At 36.3% G+C, this 19,278-nt stretch overlaps 1 long non-coding RNA gene across 2 annotated transcripts in view; it reads left to right on the plus strand.

Moving 5' to 3' along the window:
* The window catches only part of LOC113604705 (uncharacterized), a 219,172-nt gene that overhangs the window by 165,679 nt on the left and 34,215 nt on the right, over positions 1-19,278 (plus strand). For both annotated transcript variants that reach the window (XR_008295881.1, XR_008295882.1), the window contains 2 exons: positions 17,165-17,224; positions 19,096-19,181. This is a non-coding gene — a long non-coding RNA (uncharacterized LOC113604705). The remainder of the gene's footprint in view (positions 1-17,164; positions 17,225-19,095; positions 19,182-19,278) is intronic.

Here is a 19,278-nt window from a genome sequence, read left to right on the forward strand (position 1 = left end):
CAAAAAGCACGGTAGAGTCATCTGCTAGTTAATTCAACATAAATAGAAGCATCAAATATAAGACCTTTGTGTCATTCAAGGTACAAAAGTTGAACATGCTTAATGGAGTCTCTACCACACATCAGATGTAAATTGCGGAACATTATGGTTGGTGTGTAAGGAGCCATGAGTTTGGCTTTCCAGTATGATCTGGGCCCTGGAGCTTCCTTTGGTTAGTGCTATTTTTTTGTCGGATCGCTGTTTCCTCATCAATTTTAAGGGAAATGTTTCTTTAGGACTACTTCAAACATTGAAAATCCAATGTTTTTTAAATTGGGAAATTAGTTTACATTTATGGAAAAGGAATATAAATAAATACATAGCATATTACAAAATTTCAGAACAGCATTTACTTTCTTTTACAGTATCTTTTTGCCCTTCACACATATAGGTAGTGCAATTTTTAAAATCGCTGTTGCTGTCTGGTAAGCGATGCTTTTGAGATGAAGGAATAAAAATATTACAAGAAACTTAAAACAATTTTAGTTGCAAAACATTAAGGCAGCAGCCAAGTTAATTCTCTCCTGTTGGGACGCAAGCTGATTAAAGATGATTCCCAGATGCAAACAGGAAGCAAAAATGTATAGATTACATAATGTCTTAGCAGGAACTGAAAGTCAGCGCTAAGTCAGCAGTGCAGCCAAGAAATACTTCATGGAAGGGTAGATCGGTGTCTAAAGACGCAGATTTGAATTCTTGGGTCCACCTCTCTGGTTCTTCAAGTTGGAGTGCCCTCATGCCTCTCATACTCATGGATAGTTTGGCAAGTGCAAACAGTGAGAATACACTCCAGCTACCGAGGTTGTTGCAGCCAGTTGGGAATCTGAACAGTGGGACTCAGTTCAGGTTTTTACATCTGACTACTCAGTTACTTCTCGAAGCGTCCCATAGAGTCCAAAATACCTATACTAGATCTTCAAAGTTAGGCATGTTCTCAGATTCTAACAACATAAGCATATGTTTGTCTTCTTGAACAGAGCAGAGTAGAAGCTGAAGAAAACAGAGAAAACTAATATGAAGCTAAATCTGAATTGAAATTCTCTTCAGTGAGTTTACCAGTGGGCACTTCCCCCCGCCCATTGAAATATAACACATATGAATATTCATGTTTACTATAAAATGTAGTTTGCTTCCTCAAAGAAAGTACAGCTAACAGCTATAATTTGCAGTTATCCAGTTAAAATTTTCTATCTCATGTTCCATTTGAAAATTGAAAGAATTTCAATTATCAGTACTAATCAGACTGAGGAATCATACATACAAAGTTTACAGTTAGTCTGAAAAAGAAGTTGCAAGTCATACATTTGGTTTGAATGACCTGAGGTAGTTTTTCCCAAGAAACTTTTCTCTGTCTGCCAATTAATAATCGTTATGGACCACTCACGGTGAACTTAAAGTCAGTCTAGACTCTGTCAGAGAAATTTATACATCATGATTATCCCCTAAATGTGCTTATAGTCTGCTTGGAGAAATGATTTGCTACAAATATGTAGTACTCAGTACAAGGCAGCATTTAACTTTTCAAGTGCATGATGTGAGCTGTTCAATTTGCACTAGGTGGGCAACTTTTTTCCCCAACTAATTCAAGAGAAACAAATCATGGTTCTTCAGCCTTTTTGTGCCCCAGCTTTTTACATCTGAGCCCATGAGATGCCCTGCTCCAGAAGGCTCTCAGCTCACTTCCAGTACTTGACTTGTCTGTACTTTTTTTTTTTTTCTTGTGACCTGTTTTCCACCTGTTTCCTGGAAAATACCTGTTGATCATGCTGCAAGCTCAGCCAGGATGCCAGCCTCTCCAGGAGGCCCCACTGGGCCTTCCAGACGGAGTCATTGTCTCCCTCTCCGTGCTTGTATTAGCCCCTCAAGGTGCTTACTCTGTTGTACTGTAATCACAGACTCCTTTGCTGTCCTTCCTGATTTGGACACAGAGAAATGTCCAAACACTTGATAAAATACCTGGTTCATGAAAGCAAATGGGACAAATGAGTTCAGTACAAAGAAGGAAGTAGAGGGTACATTTACTGTCCTTGCAACCCAAACAGAGGAGTAAGAATTGCATTGCTTTCTCTGAAGCGAAGATCGAGGGTCACATACAGGCTGGTGGGCACCCATCTGTGGCTGCATCATTAGCCGCCAAACCTGGGACCATTCTTCCCACAACTGTATCAGCCATTTCAGGATATTCTCTCTAACGTCCTCATATATAATCTGGTCCTGATTTCATTCTGAATGTTTCTCCAGGGCACTTACTTTTCCTATAAGTTATATACCATTGCTGTTCAAACTACTGTCTGTCATTTCTGACTTGGACAAAGGAATATTACTGAAAATAATTTCCCCAGCTTTGCTTTTACTCCTTTCCATGCTTTGCTTTTCATTGAAGCCAAAGTTACATTTTGAAGATATGCATCAGGTCAGAGAAATTTGCCTCCCATGATCTCACTGCTCTGAGAAGAAAGACCACAGTCTTTTTTTTTTAATTTTTTTAATGTTTTATTTATTTTTGAGACAGAGAGAGAACATGAGCAGGGGAGGGGCAGAGAGAGAGGGAGACACAGAATCTGAAATAGGCTCCAGGCTCTGACCTGTCAGCACAGAGCCCGATGTGGGGCTCAAACTCACGGACTGTGAGATCATGACCTGAGCCGAAGCCAGATGCTTAACCGACTGAGCCACCCAGGCGCCCCCAAGACCACAGTCTTGTAAGATTACCTCTAATGTGGCGTGTGGCTCTGCCCCAGCAGTGCCCCCAGCCTCTCAAGTCATACCGATTTCCCCTTTGCTCCATTCACTGTGTTCTCTCATTCCTTCATGATCCTAAAGTTTTTTTTTTTCTTTTCTAACTCAGGGACTTCCTAATCTGCATTTTTTTTTCTACCTGGGATTCTCTGTTTCTCTGCAACATCCCCACTTCCTGGCATGCATCTCCCTTAGTCCATTCATTCTCGGAGAACAGCTCAAATATTCTTCCAGGGAAAAGTTTCCTCTGTCCTCTCAGTTAAGTCTGGTCTTGCTACTCCCTCAACACTTGACTTTTCCTTTATTATTACGCGCTACACCTTGTAACCATATAGCAGTATATATGATTATCTAATTAATCCCTGTTTCCCCTCCTAGACGAAAAGTGCCAGGAGGATTAGGATGTTTTGCTAATAAACATATCCCTAATGACCATTGTAGCATCTGCCATATAATAGGTACTCCCAAAATATTTGTTGAACAAATTGATGAATTAAAACTGCAACGATAAAACAAAACAGCAATAAATTGAAGAATCATCAGTACAGCAAACAGTAAAAATATGAGCTTTTGGTAATGACAGGGACAAGGGACACAAGTTACTAAGTCATCATGCTGAAAACTGAAACTAAAGCGCCCCCTCCATATGATTTCCTTTTCCCCAAACATGTTTGGAATGGTCAAAACCAACTTTGTTCTAAAAGAAACTGTCAAATGAGCAGCAGACATAGCAGGTGTATCATTAACATAAGAATCGATTGGGTGCCCTTAGGGCTCAGTCTTCTGCTATAAACTTTGCCAAGAGCGCAAATAGGGCAAAACTTGAGAATTCCCCATGGGCTAACATTATGCGGATATGGAAAAGGAGGCACCAAAATGGAACAGCCAAGTAGGAAAATCAAGCTGTTTCCCCTTCATTAATACATACTAGTGTAAATGAAATAAAGTAAAAGATAAGGAACAGAAATGTATGAAATCATCTAAAATTAGTTTGGTTATGAATATTCTTGTGAGTAGGAGAAACAGTTGGGTCAATCAGGGAAGCTTACATGACAAACATTGATCTTGATTATAGAGTGGGGTTCTTCCATGTGTCAGAAATAACTTGGACAGAGACTGTGATGATAGTATTTATTATACAATGTTCCTATTCTTAAAAGCTTAGAGAATTAGAAAATTAGAAGCATGTTGGTCACGTCATTTGACACCTGTAACATAGACCTAGCCAAATACAGATGACCAGGGCTAAGTTAACTGGCTACTCCCAGGAGAACTAGGCATTTTAAACTCAATAATTTTCCTAAAATATAAAAGGAGAGTATGTTGTGTGTGAAGTAGTGAATAAAGGAGAAGGGGACCAGTTTGAAAGATTGAATATTTTATATGAAGATTTCACAATCTCTTGCCTACAGCATATCTAATGTTGAAGGCTTATATCTTATCTTTCCTATCTTTAGATTGGTTTTATGTGAATGATAAATTATAATGTTGATTGGTTTACCTCTTTTCTTTCTCTGATTGCAATCGGTATTTGTAATATTTGTTTTAACTTTGAGGGTTTGTGTTGTTTTGCAGTTACTTCTTCTACTTAAAAATTCGTTATAGCACCAAGACAAAGAGGTTGGTAATTTGAGGCCAAATTCTTATTCTATTCCAAATTTGCAAAAAATGAAGCAAAGACAACATTTGTCAGCTTTCTGGCAGAGATATTTATGTTGGACAATCATTTGTGTTGTTTTTGGAAAAGGAGGGCTAAAAATCTTCCTTTCTCATCCCTACATGAAACAAATTTTGGACCGTATGATAGCCCTTCATGCCAACTTCAATGTGTAGAATTCCAGCACTTGGATTTTTTTTTTCTGAAATGACTTCAGTATTCTGTGTGCCTGTGGCTTTATAAAAAGCACCCGTCTCTTTATTGAACACCACAAACATTCTCCAGGTTATCTGCTCTGTCTTCAAGCCAACTATATTTGTTTTGAAATTGTTAGGATCAGTGTGGCTTGAAAAGACAGATTGTGGGCTTTGGTAGCTGTCTGCTGAATGAATCTGTTTCTTTTGTCCTTCCTCTTCCTCTCCCCATGCCCCACTGAGGTGCCTTCTGTTTCATTTTTTCCCACCCAACAAATGATTCCCTCTGTATATTGATTAGAATTAAACAAACAAACAAACACAAGAGCTCAAAATATACTTTGAACACCCTAAGACAAGTTTGAAAAGTGACTTGGACGTGATGGTTTAGTATCTCAACTTTTTTTGGAACTTGGCCTTTGAAATGAAAAAAATGGGAGAACTATGGGCTCATCCCTTCCGTTATGAAATGACTCTTCAGAAGCAGTAAGTTCTAGCACTTTATAGTAGTAAGCTTCTACATTTTCTCTATAATGTAGCTCCTTTGGTGCTGATAGAATAGAGTCTCAGTAGGGCACACAGTTTGGGTTCCTAGACAAATACACGTCCAAAGCAAGAACCTAGAATCTATTTCCTCCTGTACTGCCCTGACCAAGCTGCTTTCTCCAGTGATTACGTCTGCTGGACTCTTCACTTGCTTATTTCTAACATTCCAGGTGATGACGTGATGTTACATTGCGCTATTTATGTGGAAGAAATTCAGGAGTACATGCAGGAAGAACAAGGATGAATTCATGTTAGATCTAAAGAATGGCCACATATTAAAACTCTTTTTAAAGAGACACTGTTTTGTTTTCTATAACTTCAAAGCATTGTTGCAGCTGTACTTTCCATAATTTTATTTTAAAGAGTCTGCACTTGTTTCATTTCTATGAAATTAATATTTTTGTGGTTAAATGGACTTCAAGTACTTTTTTCAAACTCATACAGTCTGCTTCCAGGTTGAAGCAATTTTCAAAATATGGTTAAGTGGCCAGAGTAAGAAAGTTGCATCTCTGTTAGTGATAAATCAACAAACCCAATCAGGAAAATGTGTAACTCCGAAACTTTGACAAGACTATATAGTCAGCTTTCATTCTCCTAGGATCAGCAACTTAAGACAGGTATACACAAAACTAGGTCAAATATATTATTCAAGAAATGGGCCATAAAGTCCCGTTGTTTAATCAGCAGAAGGGTTTGTCGAGGGGATGAATTGTTATGTGAACCCTTCCGGTTTAATCTAAACCTGAATGTTGGTTTGTAGTGCACATGACAGCTTATCTCGATGCCTGAAAGGATGAGCTTCCCAAGGACCATAAATAAGTGAACACCTCTCTTACAGGATTGACTGCACCTGCCGTTGTCCTTTCACAGAATAATACACAATTAGCTAATGATTTTTTCAGAGAGAATTTTGATTTTACTATTAACAGAATATTTTTCTCTTGAGGTAACATATATGTTTATAAAATACAGTGACATGCATAATCGAACTAATGGAAAATTTTCTCTTTCAGAAACTTTATAATTGTATATTTTATAATACTTTAGAAACAAATATAACTTCAGACTTGGAGAATGTTGACTTATAGTTGATAAAAAAACAAAAATGCTAATGTCAAATATGAGAGTCTAGAAAAAAAAAGTTAACAGATTTCAGATTTTAACAAAATTTTATTAAATAATAGGTTAGCATTCTGAGAGGAGCTCTGTAAAGAACATTAAAAATATATGACCCAGTCAAAAAATTTTGCTAAATTAATACATATGGTAATTTTTTAATGTGTGGCTACTCTGTAGTCCTTAACCTTTATGAATGATTATTTCAGAGGAGGATACATTTTTAAAGTTTGTAGCTTAAAATTTATAAAACACAAATTAAGAGGAGATAGTGGATGAAACTAGGGAGGGCTGATATTATCTCTTTCTCCCTTTCTTTTGAGATCATCTCCATTCAGTTCATTAGTCAAAGAAAGATAATTTTGAGAATTGCCTCCAAAGAAGTAATTTGATGGTGACAAATTTCATAGAGAGGTCAGAGTTTCATAGGGTCAGAGTTTCATAGAGAGGCATATTACTTAAGCAGATGTCTGATGGGTGGTGGAAGGCTCCTCTCTCCAATTATGTATGCCCCATTGGCCATTTGAGAATTCCCCAGAACTTCTTTGGAGATGAAAATGCAAATGTTACCTGAATGTTTAAGAATGATATTGGCTAATGGAAATAGATCCAAAGGCAGGTAATCTTTGTAATGTTATTGGTAAGTTTCATGAGGGCCTAAGAAACATATGAGAAATAATCAAAAGAACCGTGATATTAATGATGTGCAAAATAGAGAAGTTTGGAGGGAACAAGCTGTTTCTCTCTTGATCTAGGAAAGGCTAGATTTCCTTTGAGGTGCACTAATTCTAGGTAGCTTCAAGAGCAGGAATAGCAACAATAGCTAGAAATCATGGGGTATCCAATATGAATAAATATATTAAAAAGACTACAATTTCAGTGGTCCAAAATAAAATGAATAAGAGATAATGGTACCTGTCAAAATGGGGTACTTATGAGTTAGTTAGGAACCATATGCTGAGGACAGTGGAGAAAATAAAGTTAACACATACAATGTTGTGTGTGTCAGACCCTGTTTTAGGTATTTCACATATTGTCATTGCATTTAATCCTGACAACAATCTAGCGATGTAAATTCTACATCACTACCTTGTACAGAGGAAGCAAAGAGAAGTTTGAATAACATATCCAGGGTCACACAAATCTAGAGTTTGTTTTGAATTTATGCAGTTTGGTCTTCAACATCAGTTCCCTTAACCATGATGCTGTATTGACTCCAAGAGTTGTCTATGTTAACTTCTGCTGATATTAATATTATACAGCTATTTTTCTGTTACCTACTATGATCGAATTGGAAGAGAAGAATATGTATGGAGGGGAAAGAAGTCAGAAAAAGTTAAGAGCATTGAATGTTGCTGCAAATACAACTTTGATACCCCAAGCAACATTTAGAAGACTTCCCAAACTTCCCAATATATTTTACACTGAGCATCACTTATAGATGGGTGTGGAGAATAGAATTTCGGCCTTTCTCACTTGGCCGACGGTCAAGTAAAATCTAACAAAGTAAATTTCAGAGAAACTTATGTTCATCATGTTTCCTCACTGCCCTGTAGTTTTCCACAACTTTGAGTATAAGTTTAGGTCCTTCATAATCTGACCCCACTCTTACATTTAAACCCTTTGGTGAGACTGGTTCTTCTCACTTTGCTCTTTCCACTTTCCTCGTATACATGTTACCTCAGGTTGGTTGCTTTTGCTGATGTTATCATATTAATCTAAAATAACCAAATTCTAACTAACCTACAAGGGCATGTTGAGTTTGATCTCCTTCTGAAGGCTTTTCAGAGTTTCCCACATCAATCTTTCTTTATTGTAAATTATGGTCATAGATGTAGTTGGGAAGGTTAGCATTTCTTAATTCTCTAGTTTAGTTCTATCCTTGTATAATTATAAACACATATATTATACATACTTTGAAAGCTGTAGTTTAATAGTATTTTTTGATACTATGGGTACTGCTTATAATTTACCTCATCTAAATTTCCTTGTTTGTCATATAGGATTTTCTTGGAGGTTTAATAGTGAGTAGTTTTTATCTTGTAACACATTTCTGTTACATCTTTAAAAACCTTGTTAAGTAATAAATACATTATCTCATGTTCCGTATACTTGTGTACTGTCTTTCAGCTTCACTCCAACTTTTCTTTGTTCTCCTTTGTATGAAAGGTGAAAGTATGCAAAGTAATCTTCCCATGCTCCCTTGCCAGTGGGTTTCCAGTATGATTTGACCAATTGGAAGCACTGGCCAGAGATTGCAGAGGGAGGAAGAAAGAAGCATTTTTTTTTCTTTTTTTTTTAAATTTTCTTCTTCTCTGGTGTCCTTGGTGGCAGCATTGGCAGCATGGGGAAGTGACTGTGGGCTCCAGGAGCAACTTTAGGTGAAAAGGTCACAAGCATATTAGTGGGAGTTGCAGCAAAAATCAGTGGAATCCAGGTTCCTGGATTTTTGCTCAGCACCAGTCAAAACAACCATTGCATCGATGCTTCTACATCGTCTGAAGGGCTCGTTCCAGTGTTCAGACCAGGGATAGAAAGAAGTTTCTGATTTCCAAGTAACATTCCTTCTCCCTGTTACTCCTTCAGTATTTTCCCCCTCTTGGTTTTGCTCCTTTTGCCGTTCCAAAAGTTGTGTAGGCATTAAATCCTTCTCTCCTTGAAATGTCAGGAGTGGTTCCTGCTTTCATAACTAGACGCTGACGGATACATCTAGACCAGTTCTGCATTTGGCCCTGGGATCATCTCTACAACATCCTCTCAATTAAGTATATATTATCTGTTAAAATTTTTCATTGAGCTTGGATACACTCAAGACAACATATCCTATTTTTAAATAGCCCTCATTAAAAAAAAAAAGTATTCTGTTATGGTGATTTGAACTCTGTATCATTATATTTTCCTTTCAATTCTATTTTATGGGTTTTAGGACACCCTACAAATAATAGTCATTATCCCTGTCTGAATTCTAAGCCTATTAGAGTTGGATCAAAGACAGTGAAATGGGTATAACATTATTTACTTGAATACTAACAAAGTCTGTGTAGAATATGGGTTTATATCTTAGACCAAATGAGCATGTGAATATTTGAGCGATGGCATGCAATTTACATAGCATATGCTCTTTATTTAACAAATCCTTACTGAGCTCATCCTATAATCTAAGTGAATTTCTAAATTGAGGGGCTAATAACAGTGAACCAAACAGTTTAGATCTGTAAAATAGAGAGGAGGAAAGGCTGAGATAAGTATATCTGCCTCTTCGTCCTAGCCCTCCAGTTAGAGGAGTAAGTTCTTCTCCAAGAAAGGTGAACAGCAATCAGAGAAACAGAGACAGCCAAAGGCAAGTGGGAGTCCCTTTTCCAAAACTTGAAGCAGAGAGATTGAGACTTCCTTTGGCTTAACTGAGCCATGGTCTGTATGAAAATTCAAATATCATGAGAGACAAAACAGATTAAACTTTATCTTTTATTTAGATATCAGTGATTTTTCTGTGAACAGCTTTTTAAATGGGCATCAGAGAAGGGGCGCCTGGGTGGCTCAGTCGGTTAAGCATCCGTCTTCGGCTCAGGTCATGATCTCACAGTTCGTGGGTTCAAGCACCATGTTGGGCTCTGTGCTGACAGCTCGGAGCCTGGAGCCTGCTTCTGACTCTGTGTCTCCCTCTCTCTCTCTCCCTCTCTCCCTCTCTCTTAAAAATAAATAAATGTAAAAAAAAAGAAAACAATAAATGGGCATCAGAGAAGGCTCTAGGAACACTGAAAGTAGTGATACACAAAATATTTAATGATTTTTAACAGTTTGATATGGATATTGACAAGTTTGAGTGGATACTGGCTGTAAACTACCCTATGGCCATACCAAGGGGTACTGGTGAATCTTGTCCCTGGGCACTGAGGAGCTGAGGAAAGATCAAGGTGGAGGATGATGAGGAATCTGGAGATACTAAGGATAAAATTACCTGTTTGTGCTTACTGACACCTGGCCCAAGCATAACTCTGATTGTAATTTCAGTAAATTAAATCATCAAGAATCACTTTTACTCTAAAATTTAAAAGATTGCATTCAACTTTTAAATTATTTGGAAACATAGTCACCTTCCCATACACTCTAGAAATAGTTTTTTATTTGATAATGTATTAAATGTTTATTTAGCTCCTTCACTGATGAGAGTTTTGAGCAGGTGTCTAACTGTGCAAGTAATCTTCAATGTATATGCTTATTCCTAAGTTATTTTTAATTCTTTACATTTTTTATTTGTATATTTTTATTTGGTATTATTTAAACAATGTTAAGAAAGTACTCAATACAATTTAAATAACGTCTGTTGATTTGTCAGTATCATCAATGCTGGTACCTACTAAGTCTTTTTTTTGGTTTTTGTTTTTTTTGGGTTTTTTTGGGGGGGAGGGGTTTGAGCAGCAGGTAAAGGTTTATTAGAGTATAATATTAGAAAGAAAGAATAGTATGAAAGCTTTCTTTACAGAGAGGGGACATTCAAAAGTGAATGCCCGCGACAATAGGCAAGGGTCCTTGTTTTATAAGGTTCTGGTGGCCCCTCCCTCCCCTTCCTCCTTGCTCCTACCCTCATTGGCTTGATAGCTCTATGTGCTGGTTTTCCTTCCCTGATTGGCTCATTTCCATTGTATGAGTGGTGGTCTATGGCTGTATCATTACTGTGGGTCATACGTTTTATGGTCTACTGCTTATTTTTAGTTAGGTCTTTTGTCAGATTCCTGAGGGAAAGCTGAGGGGGAGTAGATGGTGTCTATTACATTCTTAAGAGGAATCTTATGCCTGGGGGTGCGAGGGGAGGGGTTGCTGTGGTCAGACACTCCCAGCATTGGTCCAAAATATGTCTTTCCCCACCTAGGGACCTCAGGGCCTATCCTTTCCCTGCCGATTGTATCCTATCCTTTCCTATCTTATTACTCCCTCTGAACACATGACTCCTAACTGCCCTTAAGAATTGGGAGGATGACCTATCATAACTGCCTCCTGCTGAAGGGGGGCTATGACCTACTAAGTCAGATTTAACTGAGAGCCAATTCATTAAATTTATGCGTAGTCAACTTTTCATTTTATAGTGTAAGATATTGTGGCTATATAAAACTTTTTTTTCTAAAATGGATTTTTTGGTGTTATTTATAATTTTATTTTTTCAAGAGCTGTCAAAATATGATTTCCTTTCATAATTAGAGGAAAATTTGCATCATTTAAATCCTTTGTGCACATAATCTTAATACATTGGATTAGCTTTTTTTTTTTAAGTCTGACACATTTTTTACTAAAATAAAAGTAGAGAATTTGATAGTTAACATGCTTTTATTTGGTTGCATTATTTTAAGAAATAATACAGGTACATTCTCAGCTGTTGTTAAATATGTTTCAGCAAAGTATTTACATTTATTGTGAAGTCAATAACAAAAACACAATTCGTTTCTAACCTGCTGTTAACTGGAGCTTGCTAAGGTGCGTTGATCTAGTTTAGTATTGTAGTTTCATGCCCAGGAATCTCAACAAAGTGAGTAAAAAGGCAACTGCTAGATTTTTAATTAGAAAAATATGTAATAATGGCATGATAACCTCATTTACATACAACATGCGCATACCAAAATATTTCAGTTTTATAACCAAAGACTCACAACTTTGAAATTCATAGCTCATTTAGTATTTATCGATTTGAATTTCAGTATCTGATGATTAATCAAAATTTTATATCATGATTTATTTAATAAAGAGATGTTAATTTTTGTAGCCTAAATTTTTAATGCTTCAAATTGTGATTTTTTTTTATATTTAAAAAATCAAATTTGCCAAAATCTAAGAACGGGAGCTATAATATAACAAGGAACCAACTCCACTTTTTAGAGGTTTCATAAATTACTTCACATTATCACCTGATATTTAACTGCCCAATTTACAAGGGGAAGGGTTAGTTCAGTTCACCTCAGACAATATACTCATACTTCCAAGAAGACGGTTTTCAAGGATAACATTGTTACATAGCCTGCCCATGGGTTAATTGTTTACTCTGATTTGAGTGGATAAGGTCAAGCCATACATTAGTGTCGTAAGATGAAAATTACTGGTTATGTGTAGTGTAAATTAAGTTTTCAACCTTTAGCATTGAAACAAGTAGTTTATATTTTTGGGTTTTCCTCAGTTTGGGACCTTGCCAATCCTTCCAGGTATCTACTGCCATCATGTTCCATTTTTCTTTCATTAAATGAGAAAGAAAGAAAAGGAAGTGGGTCAGAAGGACATTGGAGATTCCTGGCATTTATGTGGGTATGTGTCCAAAGCATGTGACTCTACTCGCACCGGTTTACAGAACCCCTATAAAGGATGTGTAATTATGTAAGAATTTCATTCGTAGCTATTGAAGCCAATATGCTATAGTGTTTAAGAATATAAGCTCTGGCATCACATATAAATTTAAATCCTCCCACCGCCTCTTAGAATCTACAGAATACAAATAGGTTTATTAAGTCACCTCTGCATCAGTTTTCTTGATTTAAAATGGGAATTTTAATGGTCTCCAAGTATAGGTGGTGATACCCATAAAAGCCTGTCACAGTAAGCATATGAGAGTCATTACTGTTACTTCTCAAATGTTGGATAACAGAATGTGAAATTTAGAAATGATCATTGTTTTGAGTTTATTCATCGTTATAAATGAGTTCAGCTTCCTACTGATCATCTTGGTTTTTTTACCAATGCAGACCGACCATAACCGCCTTTGTGATTGTTAAAATATGATTTGAGTTTATGCATTTAAAACATGGAATGACACCTTATTTACTGAATGAAGTTAAGTAAAATTGGCCTCAAATTTTCCTCTTTTCCTACTTTCAAGAAATAAATTGAGAGACTAAATTTAATATTAAGCAATGTTTCTCCATTTAAAATTGTATAAATCGTGTCCTGGATTAGAATGAGTGTTAGAAATAAATATTATATATGCCTTGCTGGTCATATATAAATATAAATATATAAATATTTTTCTATTTATATGCCATGTTGGATGGAGATGTCACATCTCTTTGAAACTGAATGTAAGTTAGTCTTTTATGGTATTGAGATTGTGGCATTCTTGGATCCTACTTTTTCTGAATCCAAATTGCAACAATTTAGGTTGAAGTATGTCCCCCTCCGAAAGGTATGTTGGAGTCCTAATCCCCAGTATCTCAGAATGTGATCTTATTTGAAATCAGTCTTAAAGAGGTAATCACATTACTATGAGATCATTAGGGTGGGCCCTAATTCAATATAACCTGTGTCTATATAAAAAGGTTATACGTGGACATAGAGACAAACACACACAGAAAGTAAATGTGAAGGTGCAAGGAGATGTGATTCATCTACAAGCCAAAGTGTGCCTGGGGCTATCAGGAGCTAGGAGAGAGGCCTGGAACAGATTCTTCCCTAGAGCCTACAGTGGGAGCATGGCCTTGCAGAGACACCTTGATTTTGCACTTCTAGACTCCAAACTTGTGAGACAGTAAGTATCTGCTGTTCTAAGCAGCTTAGTTTATGGTACTTTGTTACTGCAGCCCTAGAAAACTACTAGAGGGCCTCTCATAAAATTTGGACCAAGAGAGATTTATATATTTTTCTAGCTTGATCAGAGGCAACAGGATTCTTTAGGCTTTTACTGTATTTCTGGCCAATATCCAGCTAGCATTTAATCTAAAATTGCCAGAAAGAAAATACACTGTATGTAGACTTCATGAAGATTACTTTCTCAAACTGTTCTTTTTTTAAAAAACCCAGAACTTTAATAAAATAATCCTATGAAGAAAGCCTTGAAAATATCTCCTATAATCAATAACTACCACTAGTTTATCAATTGTATTGCGTTCCTGTAACTGCTCTAACAAATGACCACAATCTTAGTGGCTGACAGCAACATGTTCATTATTTTACAGTCTGGAGGTTAGAACTCCAAGATGAGTCTAAAGTGAGAATGTCCGAGAACTGATTACTTCTGGAGGTTCTAGGGGAGAATCAGTTTCCTTGCCTTTGCCAACTTCTGGAGACCACCCACCTTTGGGGAGAATTCGCTTCCTTACATCTTCGAGTCCAACAGCAGAGCACCTTCTCATCTTCTTCTCTTTCTCTTTGCTCCTGTTGCCTCATCACTTTTACTGTCTTCCAACCCTCCTGCCCTGTTGTATCTGAGTCCTTGTGATTACATTGGATCCACCTAGGTAATCCAGAATAATCTCTCCATGTCAAGATTCTCAACTCAATCATATCTTCAAAATTCTTTTTGCCAGCTTAGATAACATATTCACAGATTCTGGGGATTAGGATATAGGTATCTTAGCAGGGCCATTATTCAGTCTGCCACACCAGTAAATACTGTCTTTGCAAAATATGTTGCTGTAAATATCAACTAAATCTTAAGAGAAATTTTTTTTAATGTTTATTTTTGAGAGAGAGAGAGACAGAGAAAGAGTGCGAGTAGAGGAGGGGCAGAGAGAGAGGGAGACACAAAATCTGAGACAGGCTCCAGGCTGAGAATTTTTTCTTTAAAGCTGATCTTCTAAAACTATTCCTGTAGGAATAAAAAATTAAAAAAAAAAAAAAAAGAAATTGCAGATTTAATGTGACTTTTATCTTTTCTGTTATTCCATTCATTTATTCTGGAAATATTTATCAAACATCTGTGTCCTGAGAAGTTTTTAGGTTTTTTCCTCATGAAGCTTTTATCCTAGTAGTGGAGGGAGGCTCTACTAAGTAAATAAATAAATGGTATAGTTTCAGATCCTGAGAAGGGCTGTAAGAGAGAAGGTTGAGTGAAGGAACCTATAATGATGGGTTATTACTTGGATTGTCCTTTCTCTGCAGAAAGTGACATTTGTACAGTCTTGAATTAAGTGAGAGAAGAAGCACAGTGAATACTTGGGTGTAATTTTGGGAGAGGAAATTTATATTTGGTAGCTGTTTGTATCAAAAACATATTATTCTTCAGTGAATGAGAGTCCATCCTATCTTTAAAAAAATAAGAAATTTCTCTTAATCAGTTGTCATGCCAAATATAACCTAAGGGATCCTGATGCTCTCCAACATGTACTGTGTGGCAATAGATTCACTTAAGGTATATGACTTTAGATGAAATATGGCTCCACACTTCTCAAAATGGGTGGAGCTTAGAGTCATTAAATTCCTTCCTTGTTGAGGTGACGGTCAGATTCAGAAGCATGTGGCCAAGAGTAAAAAATTCTCTGTGTCTCAAATTAGGTAGGTAGGTAGGTAGGTAAGTAGAGAGAGAGAGAGAGAGAGAAAGAGAGAGAGGGAGGGAGATAGGCAGGCAATATATAGACAGATATAATTTATTTAGAAGGGCAGTTTGTTGACTTATTCTTCTACATGGAGAAGGAATGTTAATAATATATAACATTTCATTTTTTTATTCAACTATTGGTTGATATATTGCTGTAGCATATTCTATACTACAAAAGTTAGTGTATATCTGGTTTGATATAGAGGCACTCACATAAACCAAGACTTTAAATTACATTGTAGGGGGTGCCAGGCTGTCTGAGTCAGTACAGTGTGCAAGTCTTGATATCGGAGTCATTGAGTTCAAGCCCCCCATTGGGCATGAAACCTACTTACAAGTAAAATAAAAATAAATAAAAATAAATAGAATAAAATAACAAAATAAAATAAAATAATAAAATACATTCTCCATCATTTTGGAAAATAAGGATTAGCAAGGATCTCTTCCTTTGTAGAGATTATCCCAGGAAATAAAAAGAAAAATGCAACCTGTTCAAATTACCTGGCAGTATACTAATGGTATTTGCTTTGAAATGATGTTAGCAGGATGCATTTGATCTGTCTAGGTCTGTTCGTGGGAAACAAACTTCATACTGTGGATTTATTTAATGCATTTTCCATTATGTTAGTATCAAAACATAAAATGGAGGTAGTTGACATACACAGAATAATGAACCATCCCCAGCCCCACCAAGGAGATGTCCATGTATTAGTCCCCTGCTGGAACCTGTGAAAATATTATCTTAGATGGCTACAGGGGAGTCAAGGTTCTAGATAGCATTAAAATTCCTCATCAGCTGACCCCAAAATAAAGACATTAACCTGGATTATCTGTCTACCCAATGTAATTACAGGAAGGATAATCATAAAGAAACAGGAAAGAGGGAGACACAAAAGGGAAAGCGATACAATGTGAGAAGGACTCAACTCTGTTTAGGCATTTGAACTTGGAGGAAGGAGGTCACAAGCCCAAAACTACTTAGAGCCTCTTGAAAGGAATGCAGCCCTGCCAGAACCTTGGTTTTAACCCCGTGAGACCCGCACTGGACTTCTCATATACAGAACTGTAAGAGAATAAAGTTGGGCTCTTTTAAGCTACCAAGTCTGTGGCGAATCGTTACAGCATTCCTAGGAAGGAACATATTTCGTGATGAAAGTGACTTATTTTGTGTAAGTGATGATGCATATGCTCCTTAGACAACTCATTTGCTAAGTCAAATTTAGCCAGGCTATATCCCAAAGCAGCACAGGAATCCCCTGAGAGCTGTACTGGGGATCCAATACTTTTTCCTTCCTCTCTGTCTCATGGTTTCTTGTATCTTTGAAAACAGGAGTAAAATTTGATACCTTATAAAATCTCTTATTTCTTTGTGTCTGATGTGACATACCAATTCTTTGTATTTTCTTATTGGCTCTTTTTTTTTTTCCTAAATAAGAATCGTAAATGATATATTATTATCCAATTTATTTTGTTATTTCACAGATAACATGTCCCAGTACAGAATTAGATAGTATTTAAATGCATAATAAATGAATGAAATAATTACTATATCAAGGAACTTACAACCTATGTGAATTATTTCAGTTTACAGATGCAAAGATATCGAAACACCATTTGAATAAGCTTGTTTTCCCTCTGTACAAGGTAAGAGTCACTAACAAAAATTTCCATAGCTATACAACAATGTTGGGAAAATTTGAATCCTATTACTGAAAAAACATCAGCTCTGGAAAGTGGTCCAAACAAGAAAAAACAATGCTGAGATAATGGTTACACTGTTCTTCTATGAGCCTATGAGAATTTTACATATAGTACATCTTCAGTAACTTTTTATTGAGAATAATTGAATCATCATTGAAGCCAGCCAGAGGAAAGAATTAAGTCTGATTCATTATATTGTGCTTCTGTCCCCTCTATCAATGTAGCAAGAAGAAAGGCAACTCAACAAGGTGACAAATCTACTTCCTGGTCAAGAAAAAATAAATATAAGATCTAGATCATTTCTATAACAGGAGAAAAATAAGAAAATCTGGTTTAGACATTGCTGTTACACTTTAGTATATGACTGTAGTTTCAATTTTGTGCAATAGATTTTACTTTGTGAGACTACAAACGCAATCATTATAAAAGTATAGGTCGAAATAGCAAGGAGAACAAATATAAACATTAAAATCTCCAAACTGAGGAAACTGAACTTAGAACACTGACAATGATCAGGGATTAATATTTGATTAAACTTTACAGACTAAAACTGAAAACAAGTTAAATAATTAATGTATCATTGGTGCATATAATATAATTATTACTTAATATAAGTAATAATTACCTAAAAATAAACCTATTTCAAAAATGTACCAAATTGTATTTTATCAACTCAGAGATCTATTATTTTAATGTCTGTTATTCTTATTGTTACAATTTCACTTGAAAAATAAAAGAAATCCTTTGGTGGAAATGCCCACACCAAAAGGAACTTTGATGTGAGAATGATAATAAATATAATAATAGCTAATACTTATCAAGTGCTTACTATATGTCAGGCACCACATGCTTTATGACTGTATTCATTATGTCATTTATGTTTCTCAACAACCTGATGAGGTCAGTCTTTTATAGCCGTTCTTTAATATATGAGGAAATTAAAGTCACAGAAGATTATGTTACTCGCCTTGATGATATATGCAGTACCTAGGAAACCTCCATTTGGAATTCTTGCCTGTGACATAGTGCATGCTTTTAACAACAACCTAGATAGCTTCTCACTTTTGCTTCTTCCCTTATTTACCTGTTCTGTTCATGTAAACAATGCCAGTTCACTTAAGAACCACCCTTAGATCAAAGGTCATTACCTATCAGAATGGTTCTCTATTTCAAGCATAGTCTGGTGCAACATACTTTTGGTCATCTATAGAGAACAAAAAGAATGGTGTTTAACTCTAAGTTTGTCATAGCTGACATTATTTTATAGCAGAAGGACCTTCGTGAACTGATAAGTATAGGATTACTGTTAAAAGGCAATTTACAACCAGAGTGGAAATAACCAAATATTACTTAATGAAAGAACATTGAACACCTTTAACAATTTCAAGGAGTTTTCCAGGCACCAAAATGGATGTAGAAATAAAAGAAATACCTAGCTAGCTAGGCTTCATTGCTGTACTTGCTCATTGTTCCAACTTTTTTGAGAATTTTACAGTTTACACATCCTCACTCTTTCTTCTTCACTTGTAATATGCTAACTCTAAGAGCTACCTGTCCCCCCACCCCCTTCCTTTCTCTCTCTCTCTCTCTCCCACCACCCCTGTCTCTTCCTTTCTCTCTTTATACTTCTCCCTGTCCCAGAGGTCACCAAAAATTTGCTTTCGTAAGCAAATTGTTAGAAGATTAAATTTGTCTTCAGCTTATTCTTCTCCCATAACCCACACTAAGTAACATATTGCCCTTGCAGTTCACTCCAGCTGCTAGTGAAATGTCAAGGTTGAAAGTATAAACTAATTGATGTAATTAACTTATAGGTGTCCTAAGAGTACTAAGAAATCACTTTGATCACAATTGATGATTCCCAGTGATGGCCAACAGTGAGCCACCCTAGCAAACTTTGGTGAGTATGCCTGGCTCAAAGATCCATTTCACACAGGAAATTTTAAACTTGTGAAGTTACATTAATATGTGAAATGGTACAATGCTAATTCAGGTAA

Source organism: Acinonyx jubatus, chromosome B1 (genome assembly GCF_027475565.1).
Source record: "Acinonyx jubatus isolate Ajub_Pintada_27869175 chromosome B1, VMU_Ajub_asm_v1.0, whole genome shotgun sequence".
NCBI lineage: Eukaryota > Metazoa > Chordata > Mammalia > Carnivora > Felidae > Acinonyx > Acinonyx jubatus.